Here is a 26,840-nt window from a genome sequence, read left to right on the forward strand (position 1 = left end):
CTATGAAAGCTCCCCTCTCCTGGGAAGTAAGTGTCTTCTCAAGCCATGTGGGTTAAATGGGAGCTGTCATTTGCTGACAAATCCCGCTTTCCTCGTCCCAGAGCAGTCAAGGGATTGAGCGCCTAACCCAGTGAGGCTAATCTAAGCCCTTCACCAACAACATAACTAAAGAAAACAGCTCTCAGCCCCTTCATAGATTATATCAATTCTGTTTACAGCAGAACTAATTAGCATATTTGGATTATATTTCCTTCTCCATGGATCCAATAATGTATTCATTATCTGTTGCTGTGTAACAGTTTAACACAATTTAACTCAGTGGCTTAAAACAACATGCATTTATTTCACTTTCTTTGGGTCAGGATGCAGACAGAGAGCTTTGTTGTTCCTTTGCTCAGAGTCTCACAAGGTACAGCCCTGGTGTCAGCCAGGCTGCACTTCACGCTGAAGCTGAGTCCTCTCCCAAGCTCACAGGGTTGTAACAGAATTCAGTTCTTTGTAGCTGTAGGATTGAGGTTCTCATTGGCTTGTTAGCTATCATTTCTCATCCACCAGACTGACAAAAATTAGCTTGACAACTGTCTGACAATGTGAAAAAAAAACAGAATAATTAGTATATTGCTAGCAGGAATATAAATTGACACAATCGCTTTGGAAAAGAATTGGATGTTATATGGCATTATATGGAAAGTTGAAGATACACATCCTTACTTGTATATACTATACAGTAACTCTTATACATCCGTACAAGGATCATATGCAGGAATGTCCATAGCAGCACTGTCTATAGCTGGCAGAGAGAAGGAAGAATAATCAAAATGTGCTTCAATATTAAAATTTATAGATAAATTTGTAAGATATTCGTAAAATAAAATATGATAGAGAAGTAAAAACAAAAAATACGGCTACATTCAACAACATTGTGGTAGTCAATTTTATGTGTTGACTTGACTGGCCACAGGGTGCCCAGATTAAACATGATTTCTGGATGTATCTGTGGGATTAACATTTGAATCAGTGGATTTAGTAAAGTAGATTGTCCATCCCAGTGTGGGTGGGCCTCATCTAATCTGTTGGGGCCTGAACAGAACAAAAGGCAGAGGAAGATGGAATTCATCCTTTTTTCTTCCAGCCTGTGTACTGGGCAGGAACATAGGTCTTCTTTCTGTCCCTACACAGGGGTTTCTACCATCAGCTCCCTTGGTTCCCAGGTCTGTAGACTCTGACTGTAATTATAACAATGTCTGGAGACAGCAGATGGTGGATTTCTGTGCCTTTGTAACCACATGAACCATTTCCTCATGATCAATCTCCTTTGTATGTATCTTCTATTGGTTCTGCTTCTCTGGGGAACCCTGACTGATACCAACACGGAACCTCAAAAAAATAATTTTAGATGAAAAAAGAATGTCACAAAATAATAAATACTGTATGATTCCATATATATATATAAAAAGTTCAAAAACACACAAAATTAAACAATGTGAACACATACATGGAACCATAAACAAAATTCAGGGAAGTGGTTATCTCCCAGAGAGGAAGAATAGGATAGATTTGAGAGGGACACAGACATGGAAAATAACAATGTTTTTCTGTTCTTAAAGTTGGTGGGGACCACAGGAATATTGATTATATCCCAACTCTGTAGAGTTTACATGTATTCTATAAATGTTAGTTTGTATCTATTCAATATTAATTTTTTTTACAAAAATATGAATTCTAAGTACAAGCACTGTGTGGATAAGTGTGACTTGATGTCAATTCAGTCTACTTTAGGGGGAGAAGGTAGGAAGACAGCTGTTTGCTGTCTTTGGGCCTCTCCCAAATGCCAAAATGAGTTTTTCTCTAGGACGTCAACACTTATATGTATCATTGTACTACTGGTTGTTTTTCACTCAGTCATAATGTGTTGGAGACAGAACTATTTTGTTATATTATAGAACTATTTTGTTATATAGACAGTATTACTGATGTGCTTAATATTATATTTATCTAGTCCCCTAGTGATGGACGTATTGGTCTAGCTGATTTACTTTTTAACAAACAATACTGAGTAAAAACTCTTTTTTAGAGGAGATAACCATAACTAGCATTTCTGAATCACAGACTATTACCTTCTTAAACTTTAATAACTAGTGATGAATCTCCCTTCAAAGTGGTGGTACCAATTTTCACTCTCCCCTACAATATATTAATTGACAAGTTCTCTGAACACTTTATCCCCATCTATACTGCCCTTGTCCAAGCATCACCAACTCTGCATTGTTGCCACATCTCTTAATTGGGTTCCAATCCTCATCTATTCCTATCCACATTGCAGCCAGAGTGAGCTTTGGGAATAGAGAGCTAATAATGCCACTGGCTAATTTAAATTCTCTAGAAGCATCCCATGGCTTTGTGGATAAAATTCATGCCCTTAGATTACCCTGGAAGGTGCCTCTCACTTTGGCCTGGCCTCATTTCCAATCCCTTCCCACATGTACCATTGTCTCCAGGCATATCAGAAGCTTCCAAGCTCATCCTGGAGTGGACTTCCTGTTCCACAATCTTTCTCTATTCGGGAAACTTCTTCTTTCTCCTTCAAAGCTCAGCTCAAGTACTGTTTCCTCCCAACAAGGAAGATACCTATCTATGCAACTCATACACATCTCTATAGTTAAACTTACACACATACACTTATCCACATCTCTACAGTCACACATTTTTACCACTCCTTATTTACTGGGAAGCATTTGAAGTTGGAGACCATGTCCTGTCTTCTTTGTCTCTTTAGAATCTAGCCCCATGCCTGGAGGTGCTCAATGAATGTTTGATGAATGAATATATGAGTGAACTATCACATGATCACATGATAGCTACCATAAAATGCTTTATAATCTAGTTATAAAGACAGAACAGATACATACAAATGATGCAAGGCCACTAATGCTAAGAGCTAAATGCCAAATAAGTGAAACAAATGACTAGACCTATTCAATTAGAGGAAAGAACTCACTCCAGCTGTAGAAGTCAGGGCAAATATGCTCATTCCCAGTGAACAGCTGGAGAGACTAACATATGTGAGTTCAAATTTTATCTTCAACCCCTTTGTCCTTGGATGAAAGGGTGTGGAGGACTTGGCATAACTGTAACACAAATACTCACTCTGTTGGGGGAATATTCCCTGTACTGAGAGCACATAGTATAAACCAAGGGCAGAGTATAACCCCAGCAACAAGCTTGGTAATGCAGCACAGAGCTCATATTCAAAGAATGTTTGTCTCTCAGTGATAGGCATTGAGGGTTCATTAGTGAGGGGTAGACTAGATGGCCTCAAACCTCTACCAGGTTCCACATGTGTGGCTGTCAGAGCCCACAGATTTCACGCTGAAAGTCCTGGTATAGTAATTAGAAAACTCGTGTTCTAATAGAGGGACATAAATGAAAATTGCTCTCCCCTTACTCCTTTCCAGCCAGTAACACGGAGACAACGGTATGAAAGAAGGAAGTGTCATCTAAAAGGATGAAAGGAATGGGCATACCCTATTGATTTGGGGTTTTGTGGTCAAAAATAGGTGGAATGTAAATCAAGAGCTTCTGCTTGACCAATTGTGGCAAAAGCAAGGAGTTCCCCATATTGAGCTAGATATACCACTGATGGGGCAGACACCTGGGATGGGGAAGGAGCAAGTGCCAAACTCACTAACTGATGTTTCATAACCTACAAACAAGGCCTCCACCAGAGGCAACCCTCCTGGTACTGTAGTGGATACTTGGTTACTCATTGACTCATCCCTAGGGACAGGGTCTGGTGGGCACAGGCCCCAATAGTAAGGTATGAATCTTGCTATTCCTAATAATTATCTCAGAAGAGACTTTAAAAATACAGAGTACTAAATTTTCACCCTGACCCTACTGAATAAAGTCCCTCTGGGTAGGGGCCTAGGAATCCGCATTTTGAGTTATAACCAACCCCCCTCCCCCACCACCATTGGTAATTCCAATGCAGGCCATCTTTCCTGAGGCTTGGAAACCATTGCACTAGACTAGAAACGCCATCTTGATCATTAGGCCATGTTTGGGCACCATCTTCCTGCCCTAACCAACCCATAGGTTCACCCAGCAGTATGGGGTGACATCTTTATAAAAGCAGAACCCACAACGTTTATCAAGAGAGGCTGGCATGCAGGAGGAGGAGGAGAGGGCAGAGGAGGGAGGAGGCTAAATGAGGGATGGATAGGGGAGGGAGAGGGAAGGGAAGGTGGAGGAGAGAAAGAGAGATGGAGAAAACTGAGAGAGAACATGGGGAACTCAACAGAAAGGAAAGAAAGGGTGAAAGCAGCCCAGACCCTGAAAAGAGAGAGATAAGGAAAGGGGGAATCAAGGGAGCCAGAGGCTCTCAAGGGTGGGAGAGAAGTAAAAAACCCTCCTTGTCCAGGCTCCAGGAGACCTTATCAGGTAGTGATTAAGAAAACGAGGAGTCTGATTGGTGTCTGAGACCTGGTTTGGACATTTGCTAGGTGGCTGCCTTAAGACAAGGCATTCATTTTCTCTAAGATTCATTCTTCTCATAGGTAAATGTGGAATTGTGGGGCATCCATGAAATATTGTATTTTAAAGTAGGTTATAAATATAAAGTATTTTAAGTTGGTAAACTTAGGGCTGGATGAGATCACAGAGCCTATTTCTTCCAAATCTCTGAAGATTCACAAAGGAAGGAAGGAACTGAAGCACAGAAAGTGACTCACAGGATGTCACATGGTTAGTGGGTTAGTTCCTAACAAAGTCTATGCTGAGATACTTAGTCACAAGCTGACTGTCACTAAGAAGTATAAGGAAAGTCCAGCTCAACATGAGGCCAAGTATAAGTGGGCCAAGGCTGTGAGCCCCCTTTTCACCTAGTCCCTCCACTGATGGGGCCTGACACCCCAAAGTGACACAGATACTTGGAAGCAAGAATGTATCTGTCTTTAACTAGCACCACCCAAGGAGAAAGACTATTGGGAGAAAATAAGTACTCTGTTACAGAAGTAAAGTCTTTTTGGGAAGGGGACAATTTATCAAGCTTTTCTTTCTTTCTCTCTCTCTCTTTTTTTTTTTTTTAAAAGATTTTATTTATTTATTTGACAGAGAGAGAGTGCGCACAAGCAGGGGGAGTGGCAGTCAGAGGGAGAAGGAGAAGCAGGCTCCCCACTGGGCAAGGAGCCTGAGACAGGGCTGGATCCCACAGGACTCTGGGATCATGACCTGAGCCAAAGGCAGACGCTTAACTGACTGAGCCACCCAGGCGCCCCTGTCAAGCTTTTCTTTTACCTACAAGTTCATTTAGTTATCTACATTCAGTCAAGGTTCTGAGCTAAATTATCCAGAGCCACTTTGATCCTAGGGTGAAGGGTTGGGGGGCAGGCAGCAAGGATGGGTGGTGGGGGAGAGTATCTCATTGGTAGACTCTGGTATTTTCATCCCTGGAAAGACCTATCCTCTAATGCTAATTAGAGGCCTTCTGGTTTACATATTAGTGTCACTCAGTCTTTTAGAACCTAAACAGACTGATAAAATTGAAGTTTCTGGATCTGTAATGCTAATTTATGCTGCCTTTCTATGAGCCCCAAGTCCTACCCCACCCCACTTTCTGCCACCCCAGCTACAGCTGTCTAATGCTGCCCAGATCCCATATTTGCATTTAAAGGAGACACCTCAGAAACACCAGTGCCTTAATTTGATTCATTTCAATTCAATGAATGTGTATTAACTATATATAATCAGCCAGACACTGTGCTGAAAGCTGGTATTACAAAGATGAATAAGACATGACACCTGCCCTCAAGGAACTCAAAAGCAGAACCTTGCCATTCAAAGTGGCCCATAGGCCACCAATGTCAGCATCACTTGAGAGCTTGTTAAAAATGCAGACTCCTAGGCCCCAAATCAGACCTACTGAATCTGACTCTCGAGGTGATTTGTATGCATATGAAGTCTGAGAAGCACTGATTTAGTAGAAAGGACCCAACTGAAGCCATTTTGAATTAAATTTTATGTTGAATAAACCAAGTATGGTGGGAACACAGAGAAGAGTGTAGTTAACTCTGAATGGAAGGGCAGATATTTGCACTGAAATTTAAATTCAACAGACCAACAACTTGGGGATGGGGAGCAGATGAGAGAAAAGTGGAAGCATTCAGGTGTGGAAAATGGTATGAACAAAGCCATGAATGTGTATGGTGTCTGGGAGCAGGGGTGAGGGTGAGGGTAGGTCACATGCAGAGCCAGACTAGGACAGACTGGAACAAAAGCCTTTTAACAGTTTTTAGATCTCACCCTGGGATGGGTGTCCTCCTGTGTCCTCCTTTGCTCTGACTTGGATGGGGAGTCTCTCCCTATCCTTGTTACCAGCCCTCCATGCTAGGAGCTGATCAATGTGTGGACAGAGAGAGGCCTCTTCTCAACCTCTAGCCCTCAATGACCCTCAGGGATGAGGGGCTGATGTTTGCAGTCAGCAAAGGATGCCAAGTCTCAGATCTCATGCCAGGCCACCTGGTCCCTGGCAGCAACTCTGCAGAACGGCCTTGGAAGGAGGTGGACGCACAGATTCCCACAGATTCCCATGAATTCTCACGAATTCCTGGCAGCCCAAATGGCTTTTAGGGAGAGGGCTTCCCTTTTACTCAGGTTGTAAGGGAAGTTGACTGTGGAGAAAGTCAAGAAAGTAATGAACAAATGCTGGTAAAGGATTGAAGCAGGGTCTAGAGGCTGGGTTCCAGTCCTGTCCTGGCCTCTAGAACATGAAGTCTCTGGGCCTCAGCTATAAAATGAAGAAGATGTACATATGATTTCCAGGGAGCCCCAATAGCCTGTGATTATGGCACTTTCCAGTTTTAGAAAGGGCTGCCATTTCCCCATTTTTCAAACTACTTAGATTCTCTTGGAATTCACTGCCCCGTGGCCAAAAAAAAAAAAAAAAAAAATTCTTCTTGGGGACACAGTCTCCACCAAACACAAGGGCATCCGGGTTAGACTGTCCATTATATTTAGGGAAAAAGTACATATATTGATTAATCATGAAATATATATTAAATATCTACTACTATGTGTTTTGTTTGGTGACTGAATTGGGCACAAAGAAGCAGAAGCTTGGATTCTGGCCAAAAATATTCTCATATATATTTGGAGAAATGTGACACATCTTAGTAAAGAAGAAAGCAGTAAATAATTCCATAATGACGTGTTTTATTAGTGATAATTGTTAGCATTTCACAGTGCTAAACACTTCACAGTGCTAAACACTTTATAGGAATTACTGCATTAATTCACATAAATCTATGAGGTAATAAATCACTTAGGATGTTTGGGATGTAAATAAAAGAAAACCCTGATCTCACTGACTTAAACATTAAGAAATGCATTCTCTCACTTAACAAGAACTTCACAGGGAGTGCAGTCCCAGAGCTGGTTAGTACAGTGGCTGAGTGAAGTCATCGAGGACTCAGATTCTCTCCAGTTTTTCTCTCTGCCATTCTCCTTGGTCTTGTTCGCAGATTAGCAATCATCATGGTTTCAAGCTGCTGCCACGCTTCCAAATGGCACATCCTTACAGAATGTCCAGAGGCAGAGGAGAGAGCTTTTTTCTTCACTATGTGTATAAAGCCACCCAGGCTGGAGATATATCTCTATAGAGATATCTATATAGATATAGATATAGATATAGATATAGATATAAAAGATTTCTTTATGATGGGGACATCTCTCTGACTGGTCCCGGATTTCATGCCCATGCCTAAACCCAACACCAGCAAGGGAATTACCACTGGGCTCAACCTGCTTCACTCTCTGCAGCTGAGGCTGGTGCCCAGGCCCACCTCCTCGGATTCACAGAAGAAGGAGGAGAGTAACTAGCACAAAGAGAGAGAGAGAGAGAGAGAGAGAGAGAGAGAAGGATGCTTCCTTAGGATGAAAGAAGAGACAGGGGCCATTAAGAAGGCAAACAAATAATTGTTTCCATTTTACAGTTAAAAAGAAGTTTTGAGAATTAAGTAATTCAAGGTCATACAACTTGTACACAGAACTGGAATTAAAAATGGAGCCCACACCCAGAGCAACTCTTGCTAGACATATCTCCAAAGGCAAGGGAAACAAAAGCAAAAATGAACTACTGGGACTTCATCAGGATAAAAAGCTTTTTCACAGCAAAGGAAATACTTGACAAAACCAAAAGACAACCTACAGAATGGGAGAAGATATTTGCAAATGTTTTATCAGATAAAGGGCTATCTGATATGTCAAATATCTAAAAACTATAAAGAACTTACCAAACTCAACACCCAAGGAACAAATAATCCAGTCAAGAAAAGGGCAGGAGACATGAACAGACATTTCTCCAAAGAAGACATACAAATGGCCAACAGACACAGATAAAATGCTCCACATCACTTGGCATCAGGGAAATACAAATCAAAACCACAATGAGATATCACCTCACACCAGTCAGAATGGCTAAAATCAATAAGACAGGAAACAATAAATGTTGGCGAGGATGCAGAGAAAGGGGAACCCTCTTACACTACTGGAGGGAATGCAAGCCACTCTGGAAAACAGTATGGAGGCTCCTCAAAAAGTTAAAAATAGAGCTACCCTGTGATCCAGCAGTTGTACTACTAGGTATTTACCCCAAAGATACAAATGTAGTGATCCCAAAGGGCATCTACACCCCAATGTTTATAGCAGCAATATCCACAATAGTCAAACTATGGAAAGAGCCCAGACGTCCACTGACAGATGAATGGATAAAGAAGATGTTGTATAGATATACAGTAGACTACTACTCAGGCATCAAAAAATGAAATCTTGCCATTTTCAATGATGTGGATGGAACTAGAGGGTATTATGTTAAGTGAAACGAATCAATCAGAGAAAGACAATTATCATATGATTTCACTCATATGTGAAATTTAAGAAACAAAACAGAGGAGCATGGAGGAAGGGAGGCAAAAATAAAACAAGATGTAATTAGAGAGGGAGACAAACCATAAGAGACTCTTAACCATAGGAAACAAACTAAGGGTCGCTGGAGGGGAGTGGGTATGGGGGATGGGGTAACTGAGTGATTGGCATTAAGGAGGGCACATGATATAATGAACACTGGGTGTTATATACAACGGATGCGTCACTGAACACTACCTCTGAAACTAATAAGAAAAATAAATGTGAAAAAAATAAAATGAAATTGAAAAAAAGAAAATGAAGGCAGAGATTGAGGTGATGTTTCTATAAGCCAACGAGCACTGAAGATTGCCAGTGAACCATTGGAGACCGGGGAAGAGGCACGGAACAGACTCCTCCTCACAGACTCAGAAGGAACAACCCTGCTGACACTTAGAACATGAGGTGTCACATTTTTCACCTGCAGAACTGTGAGACAAATTTCTGTTGAAACCACTCAGTTTGTGGTACTTTGTTACGTCATCTCTAGCAAACTACTACAGTCTCCTTGGGCAGGGGGCTATGAATCTGATTGTGAACCCACTTCTGCTGGGGTTGCTTTTTCCCTTGGGAGTTTCACTTGCTTCTGCGGGATACCCCATGAGTTTCACTATGCTGGCGCTAACTACATTTTACATTAATTTCACGGCTTGAGATTCTTGCACCCTCCCCCCCCATAGCTGAATAGTGTGAATTCCGAGAGGCTTCAGATTCTCACTTGGACCTTGTTTTATTTTCTACCCTGGGCTCTTAGCAGAGAACAGCTTCCTTACTTCCTGAGCTGGTGGGAAGAACTTGTTTAGTCTCTCTTACACTGACAGGACCATTTCCAAGTCCAGTCTTTATGTGGAAATCTGTGTTTTAGTATTCCCAAGGTCTGAGCCCAAGCCCATACCTCCTGTCCCCCTGTTGGCACGAAAACCCCAGCTAGTAGGGCCTCTATCTGGGACCGGTCAAACACTTCCTGCCACAGAATCAACTCATGATCTTGTCATAGGTCTGAGCTACAGTTTATATTTTATCACCTGGAGATTGGGGGTTTCTTTAGATCTTGGATAAAAAAATAATAATCTTGTTTTGCTACATCTTATTTATTTTATCCCCCATGTCTTTTCCTGTGAAGGCGGGAGCGGGGTTAGATCAGTCTGATATGTTGCCAAAAACAGAAGTCTTTGGAGTAGTTATTAAAGAGAAGCTCATCTTTTAAAGGGAGCAAAGGTGTTTGAGTTGGGGCAGTTCACACATCTAGGTGGGTGCTTTGCTTTCTTCTCAGGGCATGGTGTTCTTGGTCGAGCCAAGCCACTGTGCACATGGGGCTGGGAGAGGGTGTTCCACAGTCTAGAAAGAGCCTCCTCTGTGGGGTGAGGTTGCTCCCAAAGGAGGGGGCCTAATGTAACTAACTCTCTTTCCTCCCACATCCATTCCTGTCAGGAGCTTTACAATACTCATGAGAAATCAGAGACCATTGCTGGATTGCAACTGAGTCTCAAACCACCTGAAAAGGATTTTGATTTCTCCTGTCATTGGGAGGATAGACATAAGGGAGCCAATTACAGAAAATCCTAACTACTTAAGTCAGGGTTACAGCCATCAAAAATATCCCACTAAACCCATAATCTGTGTTAATGATCATAATTAAGACGAACTGCCCATTCTCATTAACATTATCTCCATCATGAGCTTAAGAGATTCAAGCCCACAAGGGAGCCCAATTTCTCACGTGAGGGAAGGAGTAGAGGGTCTATTACTTTAAGGCCTTCTGAGAACCTGAAGTCCCCTGAAGTGTTCTTAGCAATCCCATCTGCATCTACTAGATTTGGCACTATGATGCTTCAGCCAGCTAGTTGGCCAGCCAAACATGCTGGCCAGCTACCAGAATAACCCTAAAAACCATGAAGTACTCCACACAATGTGGAAGCTCTCATTTCTCACGATGGGGAATTCAAGCAAGTTTCCTCTCTTGGAGGCACATGCAGGGCCCAGACTTGATTTTTAAGTGTTGCAAGGCTATTCTGATATATCTTCGGCTGGCCAACTAGCTGGCTGAAGCATCATAGTGCCAAATCTAGTAGATGCAGATGGGACTGCCAAGAAGAAGAGCATCAGAATTACTCATCTCCTTTAAATAGCCATAGGATTGGATGGTTTGGTTATATGAACACCAGACATGAGAAAACCTAGCCCTTTTCCCTGGTTTTCTAACTATACAGATGTAAAAAATTATATGTAAACGGTTTCACACTCTCTGGACAGAAGTAATGTCACTCACTTCTGAAATGAAAATGGAACTGGCTCCAGCCCCAATCTACCAGATTGTCAGGAAATGGATCCTTCATCATCTACCACTACCTGTCTCCATCTTTCTTCAAGAACCCCATGACTAATGCAGTCCTATAAGTCTGTCAAACAGCCTTTCTCAGACAGAGGAGAGACATGATATAGTGCTCTTGCTATTAATACAGCAACAATGTCCCTGCCCCTCCAGCTCAGGGCAGGGTGGGGGGAGCAGCACTGAATCTCTATGTCTCTGGTGATTTAGCCTCAGTAAGGTAATGGCTGCCACAGTCTTGTCCCTGCCCAAGCCAGCAGGGGCCTTTGAAGGAGGGCCACTCTGAGCAACACAGTCCCTTGGTATGGCCTCAGACACCAGTGCTTGTTACCTGGGCCCCAGGACCTTGTCTCACCTATTCACTCTTGTCAGACCCTTGGTATCCCCTCCGAAGCCCTACTAAGAAGAAGTGATTGCATTTACTCCCAGTTCCTGGGATTTCCTCCAGGACCAGGCTGCTCCTCCCTTTTAACTTCCTGAAGCCCAAAGGTCCATTCTGACTCCTTCTGCTTCAAGAGTTTGAGCACCACCAGGAAGGGTCTGCATTTTCAGGACAAAAAGAGAGCCACGCACCCTCCCAAGGAGGAGGATCCAAACTTTAGGAATACAAAGGCCTATTTGCCACCCTGGCATTATAGTTAGGACAGTATCTTTTATTCCATCTGGATGAGTTTCTACCTCTTTCCCAGGACAGAAAGTGGGCTTCCACTGCAGCAGGGACACATGCACAACATACAGTGAAAAGTCCCACCAGGTCTTCCTGATGCACAGAAACAAAAAATTCAAGTTGAGTTTTTAATGGCTCATTCTTTCATAGCAGAAAAGGATGTGCCATGACTTTGAGATCTGACCCACTGGTCCTCTGCACTTAATAGTGTTTATGCAGATAAATTACTTTTTAGTGACAATAACACCTAAGTTTGTCTGCCATCAAATTGCTCAGGAAATTGGGATAAAAATGGGTTTTCTTTTTCTTCAGTTTTTAAAACAATTTTAGGCATGATTATTGCAAAAATGTATTAAAACATATCTGCTAGCTTTGATAAGGTATGATGAATACATTTTACTATTTTATCTTTCTATGGCTCAGTTAGTTACCTTGCTTGGCCATCACATAGGAAGGTATACGATGAAGCAGGGTAGGAACACTGCGAGTATCTATCACTTAGACCCAAACTGTTCCATTCTTTTTAATTTTATTCTGCTTGTCACAGTTTTTTTCTCTTGTCAGGCCATCTGCTTAGTTTTTATCTGCTGTCAATATGTGAATTTTCTTCTTCAGTTGTTATGCTGCTTCTAATCTATAACCTAGAGAATGAATCAGTAAGACAAATTAACATTGCATATATAGAGACAGTAAATTGGTTTTGAATGAGATTTTTAGATGCCTCTGTGCATAACTGTCACTGCTTGAGCCTTAACTCAAACTAAAATTTTAGGGGTGCTCCTTTCTCTTCTCTTGGATATTCTTTATATTCTGAATACTTGACATTCCTATATATGATCTTTCAAAGGTGAGTTGAGTGTAATTACATGTCTATTCTCAGAGATTCCACTTGTTAACATCTAATTCCATGCATAAAAGTGTGGATTTGGGCGCCCTCTCATTTTTCCTTCTGTGTGCCCTCCCATTCCCACCTAATACTGCTCTGTCCCCTTCTTTCCAAGCATTCATGCAGGCAGCACCTGGTAATAAAGTAAAATTGGCATTGAAGTTGGACACCCCATCGAATCCTAAATTTTCTCACTGCATAAACTTGGTAAGTCACATAGCTTCTCTGAACCTCAATCATCTAATTAAAAGGAGTGATGATTCTTTTTGTATATTAGGGTGTTGTGAAAATTGAAAGTGATAATGCTTGGGAAAACATTTTCTAAAAATGTTGTCATTATCCCAGTGTAACATTCTTACATGTCCTTGTTGCTAACATTTATTGAGGTATTCTGTGACAGACACTGAGTTAGACTTTATTGCTTTTATGGGATTTTTTTAGACTTTATTTTTATTTATTTATTTGAGAGAGACTGAGGATGAGTCGGGGAGGGGCAGTGAGAGAGAGAAAATCTTAAGTAGGCTCCACACCCAGTGTGGAGCCCGTCGAGAGGTTCAATCCCATGACCCTGAGATCATGACCTGAGCTGAAATCAAGAGTCTGAACTTAATCGACTGAGCCACCCAGGCGCCTCTAGACTTTATCATTTTTTATCATTTAATCTTCACAAAAATACCTGAAATTATGCTGATAATAATGCTAATTATTATCCTCACTTTGAGAATGAGGAAGCTAATGCTGAGAAAGGCTAACTAATTAGGGGCAGCTGAGAGGCTCAGTTCGTTATGCATCTGACTCTTGATCTCAGCTCAGGTCTTGATCTCAGGGTCATGAGTTCAAGTCCTGCCTTGAGCTCCATGCTGGGTGTAGACCTTACTCAAAAAAAAGAAGAAGAAGAAAAGAAGAAAGTTTAACTAATTATTATGAGTCCAAACAGCTAATAAATGCTTAAAATCTGGGTTTGAGTTCCAGACCCCAGGTCTGTGTCTTCATACAATGGCAGAATTCAGGTATTTTGGCTCATGGAGATCAGGGAAAGAGAAGAGGCAACTCTGAAGAGATTCTGGAAGGCCCTTCAGATCACACCTTGGTGTGTGACTGTCTCTCCACCTCCCTCTATAGGCACAGAGGCTGCCCTGGCTCCTGGTTCTGAGGGCCAGCCTTCAAAGTTCCATTTGAAGAATAATTCAAACTCCCTTCCAGATGGAGGGGTCAGACTCAACTCCCTGACTGGCCATATTGAATTCCTGTAGCTGCCCATATGTAGCTGGCATTGCAACTTTTTCATGGTGGAGTGGAGCAAGCCAGGCTCTCACACTCATAGAAATGTATCTGGTGTCTCAATCATCCCAGCCAACAGCTCATGATCTAATAGAAAGCTACAGTTAAAGCTGCTTAGAGTCCAAAGTCACCTATTTACATTTTCTTTGCCTGCTCATTCCCTTTAGCAATGCATCAGCCCAATCTCTCTATGTAAAAAGCCCAGGATCCAAAGGGATATTGATAATTAGATTACTGATATAATTTTAAAAAATTTCAGAAATGACTGCAATCTCCTGCTTGAGCTTTCCTTATAACCTGTACCATGTGAACAAAATAGGATTGCCAAAGAGTGCACTGTAATCTGAGGCTTAGAGGGGCTTATCTAGGTGGAACCATCATGTTCCAGCTTGAAAGTCTGCTTCTCTCCCATTGCTCTCCATTTACTGCATCATTTATTGACTGGACAGAATTTAAAAACTAATGGCAGTAATAAATATTCTTCTTAACAGCAAAGTAATCAAGGTCTAGGGACTTGCCAAAGGTCACATAGGCAGGAGGTGAAAGATTGGAATTCAAATCCAGGTCCAGCTAGAGCCAAAGCCTGGTGCTTGCTGCTAGGCCACATGCCTCTTAGACCCATCCTCACCACTCTTTCCCCTGTGTTCTGGGACTGCACCAACCATACCTGGTCAGAACCTCAAGACCATATGTGACAAGATGAATGGCCCTGACTCTAAAATATCCAGTGAAGTCACTGTTTCCTCACCCTAATACATGGAAATGGGAGAGACGCCATTAAGGTATACACAACCATGCCTCAGAAACTAGAGACTACTGCTAATGGCCAGCTGAGACAGCAGTCCCTGGCTTTCTGCAGAAACAGTCTGTTTTTAAGCCAACTTCAAACGTGTTTATTCAGAGGACCCCTTCTCCCCATCCCTCCTTAAATCCCCAAAGTGAGTTTCTATTTTCTATTTATCTTTATCCCCAGAATTTTATTCCCAGGACTGTCCTAGCCTAGGGAAGAAACTAAAGGTTAGGGTTAGCATAAAAACATGTGTTTCTCATTAGATTGTCTGGAACATGAGTTGTAACCTGCCCAGCTTCAACACTTGGAATAGAAGCACAGCATGTAGTTGAAAATACAATTAATGCTATATTCCCATTGTGTCCCTGACTGCTCAAGATCTCTGGCTCCCTACTGATTCATCAGAACCAAAATAAATGTCGTAGTCTGGCATTCAAGGCCTTCTGTCAGCTGTGTCTCCAGGTCCTCCTCTTCACGCCTCCTATTTGGAATCCCCCAAAACTCCCTGCTCGGCAGGCAGGCTGCCCCTCCCTCAACATCTCTCCATCTTGGTTCCTTGGCTTGTACCTGAAACACCCTCTCCCCCCATGCTCCTCCTCTAACTCCATCATTTCTTTTAAAGCTCAAAAGACTCCAAGAAGCCTTTCCTGACCAGTCCCTATGCCTACATGTCTTTTTATTAGTACCCAGTCAATAAACCATTTCCTGAGCACCGCCCATAGGTCATCAAGTCCTCTTCTGACCAACATGTACTGAGCCCTTTCTATGTGCTAGGCATTGTGCCAAATGCTCTGCATATCACCTGATTGCTCTGCTCCCTGTTACAGAAATCCTTCTCAAAGAAGTTGTTTATACTCATGTCTCAACTCCTGTCCCCTCACGCTATTTTGAACCAACTTCAAACAGACTCTTGTCCTCACCTCTTCGCTGAAATTGCTCTTTTCAAGGTCACTAATGATTTCTATGCTTCTAAATCCAACGGTCACTTTCCAGTGCTCTTCTTCATTGATGTCTCAGCAGTATTTGTACAAGAATATGACTATATTATATCTTCTCATAATGAATGAGTTTTAAGAGAAGTTAGATAATACTCCAAAAAAATCTTTATATTTGACCTTATGAAACAAAGGTGGCATAAATACATATACACATACACATAAAATCACCATAATTGTGTCAGCTACAATTGTGGTCTGACGTAAGTACAGCTACTTGAATAACTGGTGTTGCTGCTAGCAATGTATTTTTTCCCCAAATGGTGAGTAACTTTGATAGAATTCTAAACAAAGCCAAGTACAATGTTCCTTTGATTTAAATGATTAAATATTAAATGTATAGTAAACTATACTGAAGGTATTTTGTAAAGTAGAAATAGAGTCTAGACTCAAATAATTCAATTAACTATATGTTTTTTTCACTGAAGTGAATGCTTGACATTAAAAGTAGTATGGGACATGAGATAAGTCTCTTTGTGTGATATTGCCCGTATGTTACAGGATATCTAAAATTCCTGGCTCCTGCCTATGAGATGACAGTAGCACCTCCGTCATTACAAAAACAAGTGTGCCCCTTAAAATTTCCATAGTGCTCCTCGAAGGGTGATACTTTGTGGGGAAACTATCTTCCATTGTCTCTTGTGTTTCTGCACAACTCATGAGCAGAGGTGATGATTGTCTTTACTCTGAACTCTCTTTCCAAGAATGTCTGTATAGCAAATAGATTTCAAACAAAGAGAGAGCGTCCCCCTCAGAGCAAAGGACAGGCACACTGACTGCCCATTACAAAAGATTCAGGTTTCTTCAGCCTGGGGTTCCTCTCCTGTCATTCAACCCACTGCATTTCAGGTATCTCTGGCCCTTCCACATTGCCCTGGAGACTTGAGACTCAGGGAACCAGGGAAGGAAAAGGCAGATATTCTGTCTACCATGATTATTGTAATAATGGTCTTTAGCTATGACTCCAGAGGCTCATGTCTTCTGCCAGCATCCATGACGCTGTGGTAGGCTGACTTGTTAGCTTGTAAATCGGGTAAAATTCAGATCCTTCAAAGTTCTTGACAATTGTCCCACTGACACTCATAGAAGTATATGCTCACTCCCAAATCTATACTCTTGACCTCTCCCTGAACTCCAGGCATTTCTAATTAATTGCCATCACTACTTGAATATCAAACAGGCATCTCAAACTTAAAGTGCCCCAGATAAACACCTTATCTTTCCCCCAAATCCTTTTTCTCCTGAAGCTTTTGCCAATACACACAAAAAATGCAAATTCATCTTTCCAGTTTTTCAGACTGAAAATCTTGGTATCATTTTTGGTTCCTTTCTTGCTCTCATATTGCTCATCTAATGGCTCTCTCAATCCTTTTGACACTACCTTCAAAAAACATGCAAAATCTGACCACTTCTCACCATCTTCACCCCTCCTCCTGGTCCACAGCACCATCAGCCTCCATGTGGATATCTGCCATAGTCTTAACCAGTCTCTCCTCAAATATCTGAGTGACTCACCAGTTACCACTCAGGTCTCTGCTCGAATGTCACTATTATCACATTGGCCTTCAAAGATGATCTCATTTAAAACAGCAATGTCTCACAGGCCTGGCATGTCCCAGTCCTTTTCCCCATTTCATTTTTCTCTCTAGCCTTTACCAGCATCTAATACCTAGATGCTCATTTTTTATTGTCTTTCTCCTTCCACTAATTTCTTTCCCATTTCCTTATATTCCATTGGCATGCTACTGTCAGTCTTTATTTTTTTTTTAAGATTATTTATTTATTTATTTGACAGAGAGAGACAGCCAGTGAGAGAGGGAACACAAGCAGGGGGAGCGGGAGAGGAAGAAGCAGGCTCCCAGTGGAGGAGCCTGATGTGGGGCTCGATCCCAGAACGCTGGGATCACACCCTAAGCTGAAGGCAGATGCTTAACAACTGAGCTACCCAGGCACCCCAGCTACTGTCAGTCTTTTCAGGGTGTGCCTTTTATTAAAGGCATTCCTGTTGTTTAGCAGCTCCTGGATTGCAGGTACTGGGCTGTGTTCATATTTGTGACTCCCACAGCTCCTAACACAATTGTGGTTATAGCACAGACTCTAGTTGGTTGAATGAGCCCAACCTATGCAGGTGAAAGCTGGAAGCAATTTATTCTTCCCTACCATGGCCCCCTAAAACCTGCTCTGTGGAACCAATTTTCTTTGCTCCTGGGCCCAAATCTCAGTCACTCAGATAAAAAAAAAAGGTCCAGTCTGGTACATTAATCAAATAATCTAGCCCAGTTCATACGCATTATCTAAACTCCAAACTTTTACCCAGTCTAAAACTCATCTCCTTCTAGCTTTGGCTGCTTTAGGCTGAGGAGTTTGCAGAGGTGGTGGAGGTGGCCAAGATGGGGTGTGGTCAGCTTCTCTCTCTTCCTTGCTTCACCTCTGTGCTCTCTCTAGCTACCCTTCCTCATCTGCCCAGGTTGGCTCAGGGAAAAGGAGATTGGGGAAAGGAACACGGTCTTATGAGGCTAGTATATTTGTCCATGCTCGCTGCATGATCCTCTTTGTAGAGAAACCTCTGTCGCTTCCTCAGAGATTGTACACTGAGGCTACCTCAATACTGGCTATGCCCTTCCTTCACATGGCCACCTGTGACTCCCCCTTTCAATTCCTTAGGTCCCTTCATCCTCCAGGGGGCTTTCTAGCAGAAGAACCCTTGAAGAAGCCCAGTCCTGCTGACTTCCACAGGATTCATATGCAGACTTTGGACACAACAGCCATTGCCCTTCTGTCAGCGGGCATGCACCTCACTCCCTCTGTGCCACCTCTCACCACTCTGCACCAGGTAGGGACAGCCCCATGAGAGCCTCTTGCCACTGGACTCCCAGGTGAGAGTCAGACTTGGGCCCTCCATTCCTCCGGGTAACACATGTTCTGCTCTCCGCACAGTACCTCCTGGAGTCCCTGTCACACGGCTTGAGGTAAGGGGAGTGGACCTTCATCCCTCCCACTAGCCAGCAAGGATGGTGCAGAAAATGCACAGGACACTGACAATTCTCTGCAAAGAAATCCCCACTTTCCAATCTCTTGTCAACCTCAACTTCTTAAGATGAGCTAGAACTGGGTGGGGAGCAAAAGCCAGCAGCATAACTCCAGGCTTTTCCTTCAAAAGTCTTCCCTAGAGGCTCCAGCACCTCCCCTTGGAATGAGGACAATGGGATTTCCCACCAGCAGTTTTATTACTAGCCTTTGAAACTCAGAGACAAAAGGATGAGTTACAGTTAAGATCCTGTTTCAAACATTTGTTGAATTGAATACCAAAAATGGAACATGACAAGATATAGCTCTAAATGAGGTCTACTGCTCTTGAGACAAGTTCAAAGGCCAACTCTACTAATCTGATGGATTAGATCATCTGGTGGATTCTTAAACTCCTTTCTGGGAAAGTCTTCAACCAGAAGCCTGGAGAGCAGTGAAGGAAAAGTCTTTGATAGAAGAGTTTTTTGGTGGTGTGACTGTGATGGACACTTGGAAAGATGACCATGCCAACCAGGAGTTTGTAATAGGACAGAAACAGTGGGGGATAGTTAGTCTAGGACTGGTTCTATCCAGGACACTAGGGCCCTTTTATGACAGGAGAAAATTGCCTCTGCTGAGGACTGTCTGTGGCAATCCTAAATGTCCTTATTTAAACATCAGTATTGACCTGAAGCTCCTTTTTTTGTTTGTTTGTTTGTTTGTTTTTGTTTTTTTGCCCCCAAACTCCATATCCCAGTAGAAATTCCTGGGGATATGCTTCTCACCAGCTTAGGGACTGGAATAAAGGAGAAAACCAGAAATAAGCATGAGGGATATTAACTACCATTAGTCAAGCACATACAATGATCTACATGTTTGCCTATTATAAAACAAGTCATCTAATCTCTGCAATTATTCTGAGGGGTCAATAGAACTAGCCCCTGGGAAAACTGAGGCTTGAACTGATTAAGAGATTTTCTTATGAACACACAGATAGAAGAAACAGAGTAGGTACAACTTGCTATTACCAAACATTCCCTGGATTTCCCACCAGTTCTCACAGGGTGCTCTGCCTGAAAGAGCACCGCTCACCCCTCCCTGTCCAGATCCCACCACTCTTAAAGGGCAGCTTCTATCTACCTTCCTGCATATAGCAGTCTCGGTTCCCTCCAAGGTAGAAGCAATTGCTTCTTCCTCGATCAGATGGAAAGTTATACCTCTTTTGTGACATGTCACAGTCTTCGCACCCTCCCAACCCCAACACAGAACGTGGCCATTTGTGTGCACCTTATTTCCTCTACTAGAACATAAAATCATTGAGGGCAGTGACAGTGTCCTATCTACCCTGATATTATCCAAAGCATATAAAAAGCAGTTAAGTACATTTCTTACTCATAGTAGGTATTCAACACGTGTTTGTTGAATGAGGAACATAGAGGCATTGCAAAAGATGAAATCTCAGGTATACTGATTTCTCAGAGCACCTTGTTTGCAGCTCAAATGAACAAGATCTGAAGGTTCGCTGTCATCAAAAGCAAACGCTGGCCCATCTCCAGAGGGCATCTACCCCATCCTGGCTTCTGCTTCAAAGTTTCCCCTAAGTCCCAGTCGCAGCCTCTTGATCTTTCCTTGTTTGCTCATTAAAGTTAACTTGGGACATGAAAAGATCTAGGACTGAATATTTCATTAAGGTCAGGTCTTCTTAATGCAGCAACTGCAGACAAAATGTAAACATAGGACAGAGATTGCCAGTATGAGGCCAGTGCCTGTAGCACCTGTTTAAATCCCAAACCCTCTGTTCGTGGATTCACATCTTCAGTCAGCTTTGGGAATGCTAAAAATACCAAGAGAAGTAGATTATGTCTCTTCATGAGTCTTCAAGGAGCTCCATGGCTCTCCTTCAGGGAAGGGGAAGGGCAATAAGAAAACAGCAATTTGTATGAAAACAGTCTTGTCTCAAGTCCTCAGTGTGGACTACGATAATTGCTAACAATGTCAGCTACTATTTTCTGAGTTCTTATTGTTCATCAAGGATTGTGCCTAGTATTTTTACATGGATTATTTTTTTCTAATCCTCACAGTAACCCCCTGAGGAGATACTATTATTGACCCCATACTATACTTACAGGGAATAAGTAAAATTCCAACCATGGAATAAGAGAGTTCAACCAGGGCAGAGTACTCCTAGAGTCTGTACTACTAACTGCCTCACTCTATTGTTTCTTAGGTAGTCTTTCTCAGCAGGCAAGAAAGATTCTAACCAATAACTGGTACATCCGATGGTGTGGCTTTGAATGAGATACCAGTGCGGTGAGGCCTTGGCTTTTATTAAACTTCATATGTAAAAATTCACTTATGAGGAATGAAATAATAGACATTGTCACTTCAACTACTGGTGCTATAAGAACCCAAGGACAACTTTGCTTTATGTGACATGTCCAGTGGCACGTCAAGTTTCCAAGATTCCATAGGATTATTTGTAAAGTCTATCAAAGCTGGAGCTGAAGGGGTGAGGGAAGTTGGAGAACACAGAAACACAGTAATGTGTCACCAATCTCAAGTCCCCAAACCTTCAATTCCAACACATGTTTATTTCAGTGGAAATTTTAAATCTAGTAAACGTAAGTTACTCATTCCTATGGAAATATTTTCAAAGGAGGAAATGGGGTTAGGACCAAAAAAGGAACATGGAACCATAACAGAAGTCTAAATATATCAATGATCACAGTAAGAGTGAATATCTTAAATCCCCCTGTCAAGGGGCGCCTGGGTGGCTCAGTTGTTAAGCGTCTGCCTTAGGCTCAGGGCGTGATCCCAGAGTCCTGGGATCGAGCCCCACATCAGGCTCCTCTACTGGGAGCCTGCTTCTTCCTCTCCCACTTTCCTTGCCTATGTTCCCTCTCTCACTGGCTGTCTCTCTCTGTCAAACAAATAAATAAAATCTTAAAAAAAAAGAATCCCCCTGTCGAAGTAACACAGATTTTTCAAACAGGTTAAAATACAAAGTTAAGCTAAGAACATGACATGTTTGAACAATGGGCACAGGAAGGTTGAAAATACAGGCAAATAAGTATACTAGAAAAATAATAAAAGAAAGTAGATGTTAAAATGCTAAAATCAGACAAAAGAAAACTAAAGATGAGAATCATTAATAATTAAAAGGGACAAATGTGTTTTCTTCTATTATATTCAATTCATTGAGAAGATATGATGATTACGAATTTAATGTATTAATATTGGACAGCTATATGCATAAAATAAAAACTGAAAGGAATAAAAAGAGAGTGAACAAATTCAAAGTCATAATCAAAAACCATAATACAGGGGTGCCTGAGTGGCTCAGTCGATTAAGGGTCTGCGTTTGGCTCAGGTCATGATCCCGGAGTCCCGGGATGGAGCCCCACATTGGGCTCCCTTCTCAGTGGGGAGTCTACTTCTCCCTCTCCCTGTGCCCCTCCCCCGATCCTTCTCTCTCTCTTTCTCTCTCATAAATAAATAAATAGATAAATAAATAAATAAATAAATAAAATGCTTAAAAAAAATAACCTTTAAAAAAAACCCCATAAATACAGCCATCTCAGAAGTCATCATACCATATCAAAATGAATAAGAATATAGAATATTCAAATACTTCTCATGGGACATTTATGAAGAAAAACAACATACTTTCAAAAAGCAGAAATAACATCAACATAAGAAGGATAATTAAGAAAGGATGCAATTTGTTTGCAAATTAAAAATGTTTTCCTAGATAACTTCTGGATTAAGTAGATAATAAAAATAGAAATGTAAAATGTAAAAAGTGTAAAATGTAAAATTTGAAAAGTGAATGGTAATGACAGCACTCCACATTTCAAAACCTGTGGAATGCAGCTAGAGTGGACTTAGATAAAAAACGAAGTGTCCTTGCCATTCCCCTGAGCCTTCAGACTTCCAAACAGACTTGCACTTTCAATACAATGGCTACTGTCCACATGTGGCTAGTTACATTTAAATAATTAAAATGAAAAATTCAGTTCTCCGGTTGCACTGGCCACATTTGAAGTGCTGCATAGTCACAGGGGGTAGAAGTTATCATATTGGACAGGACAGATTATAGAAAATTCCCATCTTTGCAGAAAGTACTCTTTGACAATGCTTCTCTAGAGTTTGCCAGGGAAATTCCAGTATGTCAACTTCACTGAGTGTCCAGGTTTCAATCGGCCAACCTAGCAGATTATTTACACCAAAATCTCAGGAAAGTAAACTCATATTGATAACTCTCGCTCTACTAGTGATCCAATTTCACTTTACGTGGTCAAACATCTTGAGAATTTATTCACATCTATGCTCCCCACACTCTTGACAATACTGATTGGTGAGGCCTTGTAATTCTTTCAGTGTATTGGTTTCCTCTCCCACTTCAGACTAGGTCTTGTACATCCTTGTCTGGGCTATATCCAGATCTAGTTATGTTACGGACATGGAGATATTAAGAGTGATGGGAGTGGGTCCTACAGAAACGGGCATCCCCTTGGACAAGACTCTCCCTGGTGCAGATATTGAAAGGTGTTCATGCAGATGAAGACTTCCCTTAGGTGGGAAGAAGGGTTTTTTCCATCAGAAAGGTGGGTCCTAAGGAATTGAGGAGGTCAAAGTTTTCAGCCTCACCTGTTTCCCGGTCCTGTCCCAGTCCTACTTCTCCTATAAGTGCCCTTGATTTAGCATTAGAGACTGGTGGGGCAAGCGCTCTATTGACCCTGCCACTCTAGAACCCATATGCTACCCTGGTTTCTTAGCCATATCTGTCCTGAAATGATAAGAAATGTGTATTTGTATATTTTCTGTGTGTGTCTGTGTATACTACATATTTAATTATATTGTAAGCTTTGTGAGGACAAGATTATTTCACAGCATTTGGTAAATTCATGTTCACTAACTTCCTGAGGACATTCTTGCTCACTCTGGCATTTCATACTAGACAAGTGGCAGCGGTTGTGCCTGAGGTTCCTTGAGAATGGGGCGGGAGGGCAGGTCTGAGGGGCATCTCAGTGTGGAGCAGCCAGGACATGAAGGACCTCCAGGGGCTCCTGTGGTCAAGTGGAGTTCCCTCATGAAATAGCTGTCCAGGCACTCACTGTCCACAGACTTTGGGGCTGTCTGCCAGTTTTGCTAATCATTCACCACCCTCGGTTTCCTTCTCAGCTACTTGTGGGCCGTGTCTGCTTTGGGACGGGTGATTCCTATCTTCAAAGCCTGGGATCAGGGTGTTCGTGTTTTAATGACCAACATGCAGTGCTGGTGCCTGGCCAAGGTGGGTGCCTGAGCATCCCAGATGGGATGTTAAGTGGAGCTACTTGTCCTCATATGTGCCACTTCCAACCTGGCATTGCCGTTGGGTCAGTGCTGCTCATCTCCATCCTCCTCTGACCACTGCTTCACAGCTGTCAGGAGTGGCCAAACATGGGAGATAATTGTGGTGGTCAGGAGATGAATGGCATCTGCTTGTCCCTCAACATCTACTATGTCCATTAAACCCACAGCACTGAGGAGCTGATCACATTACTAGTGACCCCAAATAGTCTTTTCTGACACCTGCAGTCCATTCTAGGTGGAACTGGGCTACTCAGAAACACTCAGGCTCTTTGCTGATGGTAAATACTTAGTGGAACAATGGGTTTTGCTGTACTGAGAGCCAGTTCCCCTCAGAGCAGCTCAACAATTTCCCAGGTCAAGGCAAGAACCACAGAGAGTACCAGAGATTTTTCCTCCCTAGTCCACTCTATTACAATGTCATACTCTTGGCTTCCCTCAGTACCCCCTCTCCCTGAGCATTCAGCTCTTTGAAGTTTTGTGGGTGTTTTGACCACTAGCTAAAAGTAAAAATTGTGGGGTGACAAAATCATTCCTTTCTATGCAAAACCTCCAAGTGTTTCCCTTCCTCCTCCTCCTCCTCCATCCCCCCCCCCAAAATTAGAGAACACAGATACCATAGTTCTTTCTTTTCTTTAATAGAGAAGTCAGAAGCCAATTAGGGGAAAACTGGGACTGGAATTCTGGAATCAATTTCCAGTCATTTTCCCCCAAAAGCTGGGATTTTACAGCAAAATGTTAACAGTGGTTATCATCAGATTTGGAACTGCAGGTGCTTATTTTTGTCTATTTTGCTTATGGATTTTTCCAAATTTTTTTCTATAAAGGTTGTGTTAGTTTTGCATTTGCTTGGGTATTCCAGCTACAATAGCAAACAGATGTGAAAATTTCCATTGCTCAAGAAAAACTTTATGGTCCAAAATGAGTGTTCCTGAACAATGTATAGGTTTCCTAGGAGGAGTAATCCAGGAAACCTGTTCCTTCCATCCTAGGGCTCCTCCATCCTCAACAACATACAGTAAGCTGTGATATTCTGTATAAAGCCAGAGAAAGGAAAATAACACGGAAGAGTATGTGAGGGAGGATTTTATGGGTGAGACCTGAAAGTAATCTGTATCATTTCCATTTATATTCCATTGGCTAGAATTCAGTTGCAAGGCTACATCTAACACCAAGGCAGAGTAGGAAATGTAGTTTATCAATGCACAAAGGAAGAAAAGGAAATGAATATAGTGAATTGCTGGCCAATGTATGCCACGCTTGTGTAAGAAAGGAAAATTGAAATTAAAATGGAATAAGGAAGTCAAGTCCCTCTGTAAGCAATCTTCAGCTCTCTCTTGTACAGCACTTTTACATTCAAATCCTCACTCTTCCACTATCAAGAAATGGTCTTCATCCCCAAGGGCATGGATGGATTGGGCTTTTTTTTCTTTCTGATATTAAGTGGGTGTAGGAAAGGGAGATAGGTGGTGAGGGCTCAGAATCAGTGCTGTGACCTGGGTGTAAACACTCCTCCTCCCCACTGGAGGTGCTATTAGCATACAGGTGCTGCCTCTCTGCCCCACAGCATTGCTCTGCTCTGATGACAAATCACTATGCATAAGACTGTGATGTCAGCATCCTTCATGTTGAATGATGAACTTCCTCCTCCTCCACATACCTATCACTCTCAGAGCAACTCCTATTCCATATACCTCCTGCAATAAACCCAGAACCACTGTGTGCCAAAGGCCTGCCTCACAGTCCCTGTACCTTGCTCTCTACCATCCCCTCTAAATGAAGACTCTTGCCCTGGATGCATTGCCTTAGATGCAACTGGCTATCATCTACTGCTTAGGACTTTTTCTCCCTGTATGTATTAGACACAGAGCAAATGATAATTTGAAAATAAAGTTGATGAGCTAATTCACATTAAATATAAGTAGCTCGCTGAATCTACTTGTCTAAATATATCCCCATTTTAAGAACAAATCACACCTTAACATCCGAAAATTGGCCTCAAAAAGTGGCTTTTCAAGTTTATCTACTATCTACTAGAAAGAGATTTGGGGGCAGGGGAGGGGCTTTCTCAGTGGTCCCCCCAAATCTGTTACAGAAAAATACAGAGGCTAGGTAGATGCTGCATGTGTATATACGTAAGCACATCCAAAAAAAGTTTATAAACTTGCATGTCTGGAAAGAATATAGTTGCTTTCAATATACGGCCAAAGACGCGAGTATGGGTTCTTAAAAGATGCACAAAGCCCAGGCCTTTTCTGGGTAATCTCCAGTTCATGTACCTCTCTATTGCTCCTCTAAGCACTAGACAGGAGCAGAAGAAAGCAGGCCATGGAAGAGAGAGAGACAGTGTGACCAGAAGCAAAAAGTCCAAACACAGAGCTCATGAGAGCATATTCTCACAGGTGCATACTAGGAAATATTCATCTTTCTTTTTTTGGCAGAAGTCAGTTTGTTCCCAGTGTACTAGAATGGAATGGAACAATGAGACACATATCACCAAAAGTATAGGCTCCTGTCCAGAACTTTGCATTCTCTCTGGGAGTAGTGGGCAGAGGTAGATGATATAAGTAGGTAGA

At 42.1% G+C, this 26,840-nt stretch overlaps 1 protein-coding gene across 1 annotated transcript in view; it reads right to left on the reverse strand.

The window, feature by feature from the left end:
• The window catches only part of RGSL1 (regulator of G protein signaling like 1), a 163,130-nt gene that overhangs the window by 116,323 nt on the left and 19,967 nt on the right, over positions 1-26,840 (reverse strand). The gene's annotated exons all lie outside the window — the stretch shown is intronic.

Source organism: Ailuropoda melanoleuca, chromosome 8 (assembly GCF_002007445.2).
Source record: "Ailuropoda melanoleuca isolate Jingjing chromosome 8, ASM200744v2, whole genome shotgun sequence".
Taxonomy (NCBI): domain Eukaryota; kingdom Metazoa; phylum Chordata; class Mammalia; order Carnivora; family Ursidae; genus Ailuropoda; species Ailuropoda melanoleuca.